General features: G+C 39.2%; 1 pseudogene; it reads right to left on the bottom strand.

Moving 5' to 3' along the window:
* Window positions 1-1408: 1408 nt before the first annotated feature.
* LOC139716657 (uncharacterized) lies at window positions 1409-3792 on the bottom strand (annotated as a pseudogene).
* Window positions 3793-11407: the final 7615 nt, after the last annotated feature.

The raw sequence follows: 11407 nt of genomic DNA, 5'->3' as shown, positions 1-11407 counted from the left end.
ATCACTGTGCAGTAATGCACACATACCTAATTTATAAGTGTACACATTGAGAAAAAGTTCAGTATTAAATGATAGAATTATAGCGGGTCTAGAATAAAAGCATTCTAACCTGGCCTTTGACCCTTCATCTTTGACCCATGACCCCAAAAGGTCCCAAGAGACTCACTGTCAGGCAATGCATACATATATGTACTACGTTTTTACGAAGATCTCATACCTTGAGCCATTTCCAAGATATGGAGAAAAATTGAAATTTTAGCATATCTTCACTTGATCTTTGACCTTTGACCCATGATCTCATGGCCTAAAATTTTCCCTAGAGAATCTTTATCTGCTAATACATGTATACACTTAGTTTTAAAAAAACACCTGTCAGGCTGTACATGCATATGTACTATGTTTCATGATGATTTGTGAGATATGAAGAAAAACAATATATATTATAGCATTTTCACTTGACCTTTGACTTTTGACCTCATAGCCCCAAACTTTCCCTAAGTAGAGAATCTATATCTGGTCATACACATACACACTAAGTGTCAAGAAAAAGGCATTGCATAGACATGGGGGATATAGTGAAATTTTATGAATTTTACCTTGACCTTTGACTCTGAGCATGTGCAACCAAACATTGCTAGGCACAACTTCTACCACTCATACACACATATGCCAGGTTTCATTTGGATACCTCAAATGGTTCATAAGTTACTCTGACCACAAATTTGATTATGGACAGATGGACAGACAGACTGACAAACAACCCGAAAACATTATGCCTCCTGTGACACTTCGTAGCGGAGGCATAAAAACTATATTTCACAAAAATATTATGCTATTACGAGTATGTGAAGACAGTCCTCTCATCTTAAAGTATAGCTTAATGTGTGACAACCATCTATAGTCTTACATGTGTGCATTTCACCTTGTACGTAGCAACCTATGGGCATCCGTTTGTTCTTGTTGTTGCTGTTGTTGTTGGTGGTGGCGTTGCTGCTGCTGCTGCTGCTGCTGCTGCTGTTGTTGTTGTTGTTGTTTCTACTTTTTGAGATTTCCGGTATCTCCTCATAACAGGTTTACCTGTATACATGCCGACTGTTTAAAATATTTTTCAATATTTTAGGTCTACTTTGAAACTGAGGCAGACACTAAATCTTAGCTTGATGCAACAAGGAAGCTTTGGTGTGAATTCATGTGATCAAACTTATGTAAAATAACTCTTGAACATAACACAATAATGTGCAAAAAGAAAAAAAAAACAACAATCATTAATTCACTCTGCAAATGAAAATGTAGGATGTGCAGCTACTTTTTCACTTGCAGAATGTACAGTATAAGTCAAGGTTGTAATATTACCTGCATGGACTTCACTGAAGGAGACACTGCATTGATGCACTGTACAACCACTTTAAAATGGTTACAAAAAATTCCACTGTGGAATACATTCCTTGGGATTTTGATCACAAAGCCCCATCATTAGAATATCCCTTACCAAAGGTTTCATGAGTTTTCAACTAAGTGCATATCATGTGTGCTGGCTCTCGATCATGTCAGAAATTTTCTTTTAGAGAATGGTAAAATCTCCTCCAGCATTAGTCACAAATGATGGAAATGTATGAGGGAAAACAACATGGCCATATGCTTGAGAATGGGGAGGCAGGGAAGGGTGCATGGGTGTAGTGGCAGACGGCGAGGAAGATGATGGTACCTGAGGTTGAGAATGAGTATGCATAGAGTTGTGCATGTGATCCCGCGTTTGACTCTGGTGCAGGCTGGGGTGGGGAATCAGCATGGACTGGCTTGGCTGTGAAGGCAGTGTAGATGGGGCAGGAGGAGCAGGAGGAGGAGGTGGAGCTGGAGGGAGGAGTTCTGCTGGCTGAGGAGCAGCTGTGGCAGTGGGGCGGTTCTTGGCAGCAGGTATTGCAGAACCTGTCAGATGCTTTTGTCTATGGTTCTTCAAGGAGTTGATATTTGAAAACTGTTTATCACACTGCTCACAGGAGTATGGCTTTTCCCCTGTGTGTGTCCGCTTGTGCAGCTGGAAGCTCTTGAACCAGACAAACCCTTTGCCACACTCCTGACATGAATATGGGCGCACCTCAAGGTGAAACTTTTCGTGTTGCTTCAGGTTCTTATAGCTCTTAAAACCTTTTCCACACTTGTCACATAGATATCCCCGCTTGTCTGAGTGTGTTCGCTTGTGGTCACGTAGCACGCTGGGATTAGAAAATGTCTTGCCACAGATGTTGCATGCAAAGGGACGCTCACCTGTGTGGGGTGCCTCTCCTGTGGTTTTGCAGACTGCGAAGATAGGAAAATGACTTACCACATATTTCGCATACATGTGGTTTGGAAGCAGCATGGATGACCATATGAGCTTGAAGATTGCCCATCTGTGCAAAAGGTCTGCCACATTCCTTGCACAAGAAGGGTTTCTCACCAGTGTGTGTGCGTCTGTGAGTCTTCATATTCCCTAGTTGCTTGAAGGCTTTCTTGCAAATATCACAGGAAAATGGCTTCTCATCAGTGTGAACTGTCCTTTTGTGTGTGAGTAAGTTTTGCGCTGACTGAAATTTTTTGTTACATATGTCACAGATGTTTGTCTGCTGACCTGAATGGGCCCCCTCATGTCTCTTGAGGTTGCCTTTTGACTTAAATTCCTTCTGGCAAGTTGGGCAGTGGAAGGTCTCTTTTTTTCTTGTGAGTAACCTTGTGCTTTCTGAACTCTTTGCCATCAGCAAAAAAATTCAGAGCACTCTAAGCACTGAAATACTTTCGGTGGCTTTAGCACTTTCTTTCTGACTGGGGCTCTATTAGCTGGTGGCTTTACAAACTTGATTGCTGACAGCCTTGTTTGTCTGATAGGGGGAGAAACTTTTGCAGGTTTATTCACTGCTTGCTTGTTTGACTTTGCTCTTGTGTTTTTTAAGATCCTATCTTCGGGGCATATTTGCTTAGAAGTTGAGGGAATCCTTGCCTGTGTCTTGCTAGTTCTTGTAGCTTGGCTTCTCCTGGTCAGAGTCTTCACTATTGCTTCAACTCTCACTTTTTGTTCTTTTGGCTTTTTTCTCAAGGACTTTTGTCCCACTGTGGACTCAACACACCCTGCTTTGCCTTTGACAACATTTAACTTTGTCGTTTCACTTGAGGCACGGTCACACATGTGGTCATCTAGCTCAGCTTGCCGTGAAAATCCAACCCCACACATTTGGCAAACAAATGTCCTCTGATTTGGCAATAAGTGAGTCTGCTTATGGGCCCGCAGCACTACAAGGCTGTCACATTCCTGTCCACAGCGATTGCATAAGAACATTGCTGATGTTATGTTCTGACAGTCATCACACAATGACAGCACTATCCTGTTAGCTTCTGTGGAATAACGAATGGCTGCTTAAAGTTTTTTCCACAACCTGCACACTTTACAGTCGACCACTCCCCTTCACTGTGGTTTAAATCCAATTGAAGAGCAGAAGCAAGCACTCTTAGATGTTCCACAAGATATGCTGCTATCCTCTGGACACTATGCTCTCTGACTGGTCTATCTGCCTAGCTGGAATACTTGCACATTCCAATAACTGACCCTGTTTCCAACCCACGAGAATTCTCCTTGGCACTAGACGAACTTTCAGATCCACCCAAGCTATTTTGGTGATTGCCATATGGCCCAGAGTGCCCTTCCTGCCTCTGGGACATGACCCGTTCTATCTCTCCCTCTTTGATCATCAGATAAGGTACTCTCAATAGTTCTCGCAGTGAATTCACAAGAGTTTGGGCAAGGTCTTGTGTTGCCCTCATTGTCTCGTAAAGCTTTCCCCTGGCTCCATCTTTTTTGCAGTCTAGCATTCCTCACAAGCAACTTCCATGACACTCCACTCTACAAATGAAATAAAGAGAAATCATACTCATCATACAACTAACCAAGGAGAATATACACTCTAAAATCATATTGGTGTGTGTGTGTGTGTGTGTGTGTGTGTGTATGTATGTGTGTGAGTACAAATGTAGGGTAAGCTGTCTAAACTTCAACTGCCTGCCAAAATCTGACCTGCTATAAACTACTGTATTGCACTGTCTCCCGGCTCATGAACAAACGTATGTAGGGCAATTACCCCGGACCTTCTCCTGACCCTAACCTTAATCCTAATCCTGAACCTAATACTAACCCTAACCCAAACTCTATACCCTAAACCTAATATTTACTCACTAACCAGTATTTAGCCGGGGGGGTAATTGCCCTGATATGGAATAATCATTACAATTTGTAGCTGAATTTGGCATTTAATTTGAATCAAGTAACCCCTAATTCACCGTACCAAGAAATTTACAGGTGGGTCTACTTTACAATCTCTCTGAAAGAACCACCTTCTTTCCTCTTGTTCCTATGAATACTGCAATTTCGCACTGCATTAGCAGGTGACATAAAGCTCCATAGCCACAGCCTAATTCCAACATAAATTTCCCTGTGAATTAAAATTAACTGTACAATTTGCACTCTATGTAGGTAGCAGAGGTGCATCTGCACTCTATTGAAACATTTGGCAAAACGGCTGTTGCTGCTATGAGTGAGCCATATGTATCTAACACCCTTGCCCTGAGATGCCCTCATGCCAAAATTCGATCACAGCTAGATTTGTATTCCATCTAAGCCACTACATGGCAACTTGTAGAGATCTGTTTTTTCTGTGATGGTTGAGGAGCCCTTTTATAATCTACTGCAGGAGATTCTACGGTTTGGGGGTAAATATTTACAGCTTTTTCCTCATCTTTTAAAGTTACATGCACATATGCAAATGCAACCTTGGCAAAAGACCATAAAGCAATATGATGTATGTGAATATAATCAGACTCACATAGACTAATTTTGTGGGGTCAGAAATTTAATCTGCCTACTCTAGCCTGCAGTACAGGAGACTCAGAGGTAACATGATTCAAGTCTTCAAAATTACAAATGGCTTTACTGATATCAACTGTTCCAAGCTTTGCAAGACAAAAGATGAGAGAGTTTATTTTCATGGTCACAATCTCAGACTCAAGATTCAGAACTTAACAAAATGAGAAGCAAAATACATCCAATTACATGATTGAACATCATAAAAATAATTTCACCCACAGAGAAGTATCTCAATGGAATGCTACCAATGCCAGCAGTGGAAGCAACTGCAGTACAATTAACAGTTTCAAGTCAGTTGATGCATTCCTAGGCTAGGGTCTGAAATCTAATCTTTTAAATTACATCAATCAGATTAACATAAATTTACTATCGTCTCTGTACTGCAGACTGCACATAGAACTTCTACTGATACTGCTAGTTAGACACTATGAACTTAAATTAAGAACTAATGCCATCATGGTTAGATCTAGACTAGACAGTAGTTTTCTCAAACAATGATTACTTAGCAGTAAATTTTACTGCATTAAAGGAAGCCAAATGTAGGTATTCAATCAAGTTGACATAGAAAGTCTAGTGGAAGGTATTAAACTTACTTACGATAAATCACATTAATGGGACTGTTACTGAGTGTCGAGTGTTAGTGTTACAATCTGGCTAACTATACACAGCACAGCCCAGTCACTGAGTAGCGAGACAGGCACAGCGTACTAACACCGTCTGGTCGGGCTACAATCTGGCATATTTTTACACGACCGGGGTGTCTACAGGAATACAAAAAAAAAAATGAAAAAGGATTAGGTCTAGACATAGTTAGACTCCAGAGAGACACTTTGTATTAAACTTACTTACGATAAATCATATTAATGGGACTGTTACTGTTATTAGTGTTACGTGGTAACTGTTAGTGTTATAATCTGGCATACACGACCGTGGTGTCACTATTTGTCTCTAATCCTGATGGATTTAATCTAAGTAGGGGCTCTTTATCGAAACATACACTTCTTTGGAATTTACTCACGTTCTATCTCCACAGAAACAAGAAATGTGATGAGGTCACAGGCGGATTTGCAGAATGAATTTCTGCATTGTCTACCCTGTCGGGCGCTAGTTATCATGATTACTCTATTGTGCTAATGTTGTTTATTATTATCAGAGAAGATGTGCTATCATGCCTGCTGCCATCTACGATTGGTTGTGCCCAAAGGGCTCATACGGGTAAATATTTCCCCATAGAGACGCGTGTTAAAACTCAAAATTCAAAAAAATTCTGTAAAATAACTGGGAGAAATGAGGTGTTTCATCTTCACTAACCTAAAAAAGTTAGATATACCCTTTCATCCATCAAATTTCCAAGACGGGTTCTTCAGCTCAAACTCTGTCCAAGCAAAGGGTTCGCAAAGCCAGACTACGAGTTCTTTTTACTTAAAAAATCACTTATTTTCTGTGCATGCACCCAATCAAAATAGTCCCTTCAAATTCTATAAGAAAAGCTCTCATTTTCCAACCAAAATAAGTTTGTAGAGGAATTCATACTCAATGTCTGCAGCTATTCAGTTTTTTTGCCAAACTGCGTTTCTGATTTTTAATTATTTTTTCCTTCATTTATTTTAGTATCTTTGGTATACGATCTTAATGCGGTCCAGGATATTCCATTATATTTACACGTGTGAACCCTCAAGCTCCATGGTAAGACCAAGAGGTTCAAGAGAATGGAATCACAATTGTTTTATTTCCTTTGAACCCATATTCGATGCCGCCACTCGAAATTATAGGCCTACTTGAAGCATTGCCGGCGACATGTTTTCAAAAGTGTGTGTGTGTGTGGGGGGGGGGGGGGGGCAAGGGGGGCAGAGGGCCCACTTCCGCAACTTGTGGTGCCACTTCCGGGTTTCTTCAGCAGACAAGCAAAAAAAAAAAAAAAAAAAAAAAAAAAAAAGTCTTCAGAGCAAAACAAACCTTACCGCGCTCACACTTCAAGGTTTCATTCTATCGTATCATATTTTTGGTGCCACTTCCGGGTTAAAAGAAAAAAAATGAGGGGGCCCAAAGTGGAGACGCCCGTGTATTCCTAATGTCTGGTGCCAAACAAAAAAAAAGGGGGGGGGGGAGACCCTGTGAAGCATTGTGCCAAGCTGGATCTGCCGCGCAGACAGGAAGTTAAGAAAGACAATTGACCCAACATTGTCTTGTTGCATGATAACCAGCCACTTTCAAAGGAAGATATGTCTTTGTGATGTTACTTTTCGCCATCCCTGCTTATAAAATATAGGATATAATGTTAAAGGCATGGGGATGAGCGAAAAGAAATTGGACGAGAATTTATGAAAAAAAGAAAGAAATGTATTCGACTGGGCATGCTCGGGCACTAGCCTGATGTATCTATTAACAAAGAATTATACTTGCATGAAGATTATTCCATACCAGTTTTATTTGACGGAATCATTTAAGTAATGATGAAAGCGGCTTTCCATGGAGGCAGGAGGGTACAGATAAACACTTTCACATGATACAGTTCTGATTTGTAGGCTCCTATTATACTTTTCCATATATTTCTGGACGGGATTGACTTTTGTTTTATTATGCTTTATCATTAAGTGAGATTTAATTTCATTTAATAAATGAACAAGCAAAATACAGTCAAACCTGTCTATAGTGGCCATCTAAGGGAGACGGAAAAAAGTGACCGTCGTATAAACTCTTCAGCATGCTTTTTCTCTCGGAGGGATTTGATTTTAGTGATCGTATACGGCAGGTGGTCGCTATAGACAGGTGATCGCTATGACAGGTTTGACTGTATAGCCAACATACTATGTTAACGTTCAAAATGAATCCTCGGATTGCTCAGGGTACAACATCGATCATCAAAGGCTCAAATGTACCTATGGAATTTGTACATCAATAGAAAACTGACAACTGTTTGAGCAACAAGACAGTTGAAACTCCATCTCTTAAACCTCCTTGGTAAAACCGGGGATCTCTATACTGTATTCAAATTGATCTCTATAGATCTAAACTGTCAGAAAGCTTAGATCAGTGTTGAAAGCTGTTATTTTCGTGAGGGCTTAGTTTTTGCGAATTTTGCGAATCCCACGGTTCTCTTTCCGTATAGTAATGAACAAAGATATTCTAAAAAATCACCAATAATATACTAAAAAGTAGCCATACAACGATCCGAATTCTCTGCTTACTTACAGACTCAGACATTGAAACCCTCCTTTGGAATTTCAAGGGCAGTAAGTGTCAGAAACAATCTGTATAGGTCTACTATTATTGAGTGCTTCTCATAAAGAATTTCAAAGAAAAAAATAAATTGGACTGGTCAGGGCTAGCACAACGGCAAACATCGTAGTGTATATCATAGAGATATAACCGTACTGTCTTAGTATCTCTTATGGTATGGATTGATTCCATTAATTCGAAATCATGTGTACAGGAGCTCGAGGAGGATAAATATTGCCAGGCGTGCTTGCCCCGTCTGTTTGTTTGTTTGTTTATTACCTCCTCTCTAAAAAAAAAAATCGAGTGAAAATTTTCACTCTAAAAAGAGTGAATACAAAAAAGAGTGAATTTCGAGTGAAATTGGAGTGAATCTTGAGTGAAAATGCTCATTTTGACTCATTTTGGAGTGACGTCAGGGATCACTCCAAAATCTTCGAGTGATCCCTGACGTCACTCCAAAAGGAGTGAAAATGAGCATTTTCATTCAAAATTCACTCAAAATTCACTCCAATTTCACTCGAAATTCACTCTTTTTTGTGTTCACTCTTTTTAGAGTGAAAATTTTCACTCGATTTTTTTTTAGAGAGATCCGCCAAGGGAGGAGGTTATATATGTTTTCGTTACCGTTGGTTTGTTGGTTTGTTGGTTTGAATGTTGTCCGTGCGCAAAATAACTCAAAAAGCAGTCAACGGATTTTGGATGAAACTTACAGGAAAGGTTGAGAATGACACAAATAACAAACGATCGAATTTTGGTGGTGATTCGAGAATTTTTTGGGAATAATTATGAAGGATTTTTGATATTTTGACAGGTAGGGTCAATGAATTTGGGAGTTCAAGCTGCGCATTTTTGAGGTTTTCAAACGCGCACAAAAGTGCGTGCTTTAGTTTCTGCTTTTTTAATATTTTTGTATTTAGGAACAACTTTCAACTACAACAATAGCTTCAAAAAGCTATAAATAAACTAGTAACTCAAGCACAAGGAGCTATGTACTCTATGAAGAGCAAAATTGCATCTCTTTGTCTACTTGTCGATATTCAACTTGAGCTATTTAATCAATTGATATTGCCAATACTGTTATGGGTGTGAGGTTTGGGGTTTTGAAAACGTAATTCAAATTGAAACGTTTTATTTGAAGTTCTGTAAAGAATATTGCTTGGTCTGAACAAGAGAACTCCCAATTGTATGACTTACGGTGAACTTGGGCGCTACAAACTAGAAAAAACTGTAACTAGTCGAATGCTAATGCATAGTATCGTCTCGTAAATGGGAAATCACCTAAATTATCAAGCATCATTTATAGCTTTGAATTTTCTCCTTTTTGAAAGGGAAAAATCAGATGGGTTGGATTCTCAAAGTGAAGAATATTCTCGATAGCTTAGGCCTTTCTGACGTGTGGAAGAGTCAAGCAAGTAACCTGTCTTTATCTACATTCAAAAGAATAGTAGATACAACAATTAAAGATATGAGTCAGCAGGAGTGACACAGTGATGTTGAGCTAAACAATCAATGCACTGTTTATAGAATTTTAAAGCAGCGATTATGCTTTGAAAAGTACCTGATTCGTCTTAATGAAAATAATAGGAAATCTCTAACACGCTTTCGTTGCCTCAATCATAAGCTTCCAATAGTGTCTGGGCTTTACAAAGACATTCCAAGAATTGAACGTCCATGTGTACTCATTGTTCTAAAAACGATCTTGGTGATGAATTCCATTATTTGTTTGTATGTCCCTTCTTTAAGACGGAACGTAAAACATTTCTCGAGAAGTACTATAGGAAATATCCTAACACATTTAAATATGATCAATTGTTCAATTCCACTAAGAAAAAGACTTTGTCAAATATTTCGAGGTTTTGTAAAGTAATAATGTCCTTTTTTCGTTAGTTGATGATGATGATGATGATGAAACAGCATTTGTATGGCGCCATTTATCTGTTAGAAACATTCAAAGGCGCCCAGCTCCCCAAAAGTGTCACACATCATTCACAAAGTTGCCGGAAAAGATGAGTCTTCAGTGTAGACTTGAATGTATTGAGGCTGCAGCAATTCCGAAGCTGAACTGGTAGCGAGTTCCACAGACGTGGTGCAACAGAAGAGAAGGCTCTATCCCCATACATCTTTAGGCGAGTATTGGGAACATGGAGTGTCAGTCCAGTACAGCGTATAGCCCTGGTCGTCGCTGACGTACACTGATAAGCTCAGACATGTAGCTACTGTACTTTATTATTTCGTTTGATTTAGTTTATTTTATATGTATCCTTTGTGTGATTATTTGCATCAGGCAGTGCCTGCATTGTTTGTAATTAAACTTTTTTATGTGATAGATTTACATTTGTATAATTATTAACATACTTTTATGCAAATTGTATTTGATAATTATGTTGATATCTTGTATACATTAATTGTATTATACATGTATGTTAAATCTTATTTGAAATTTTTCTATTTCGTGTATTTTCAATTGACAATGTACTCCCATATCCCATGAGGGTCGTTGAGTAAATAAATCAAACCTCAAACTTCAAAACAAACTTCAAAACTTCAAACTTCAAACTTCAAACTGCTAGGGCGAGGCGCGCCGCGCAGCTAAGGGTTTATAACGTAACAAAAGGCTTCTATATTGGGAAATCGGGCGATTTTTCAGCATGTATACCTATGGGTGTGAAAATCACTGATCTCGATATGGAAGAGCCCAAAGAGCTTTTCCCCAGTGGTGGAGAGCACTGGTGGAGAGGAGAAAAATCTCTTTGGGAAGAGCAAGATCATCGGTGGAAAGTAGCTGCTTGGCGGAGGTCTGCGCTCTCAGAGTGCTTTTCTAATTTTTTCTTTAATTGGGATAGTTTTTAAATCTTTCCGAGCAATCCTGAAATGGGGTTCCGAAAAGAGTTTTTAATACAGTATAGTTAGTTTTGTCCCCCCCCCCCCAATACTCCCGAATGTATATAGGCCTCCTTTAATATACTGTGTGTTTTTCTGCGAACCATGACAGAGTTATTCATATTTTCGCAGGAAATTTCGCCATGTGCGATGCGACATTTCAATAAAAATTTACCAATCAAGAAAATTTCTTATAATGCCTGCACCTTTGATACAATCAAGTACTGAGTATCTTTTTATATAACCCCTGCATGCAATTATCGTAATTATTCTGTCATCAATAACGAAAATATACCGGTAGTAAAACTTTGGGCTTTTATGTAGACAGTGCAAATGAAATAGAAGTTGAGCTCACATGCTGCATCACAGAGTTGCCAATTTGTTGGCATCTATCAATGATCACAATCTTACGGAAATCAT

Source organism: Diadema antillarum, unplaced genomic scaffold (genome assembly GCF_040938485.1).
Source record: "Diadema antillarum isolate AM-2024a unplaced genomic scaffold, OU_Dant_1.0 scf00000068, whole genome shotgun sequence".
NCBI lineage: Eukaryota > Metazoa > Echinodermata > Echinoidea > Diadematoida > Diadematidae > Diadema > Diadema antillarum.
This window is presented reverse-complemented; position numbering and strand designations above follow the sequence as displayed.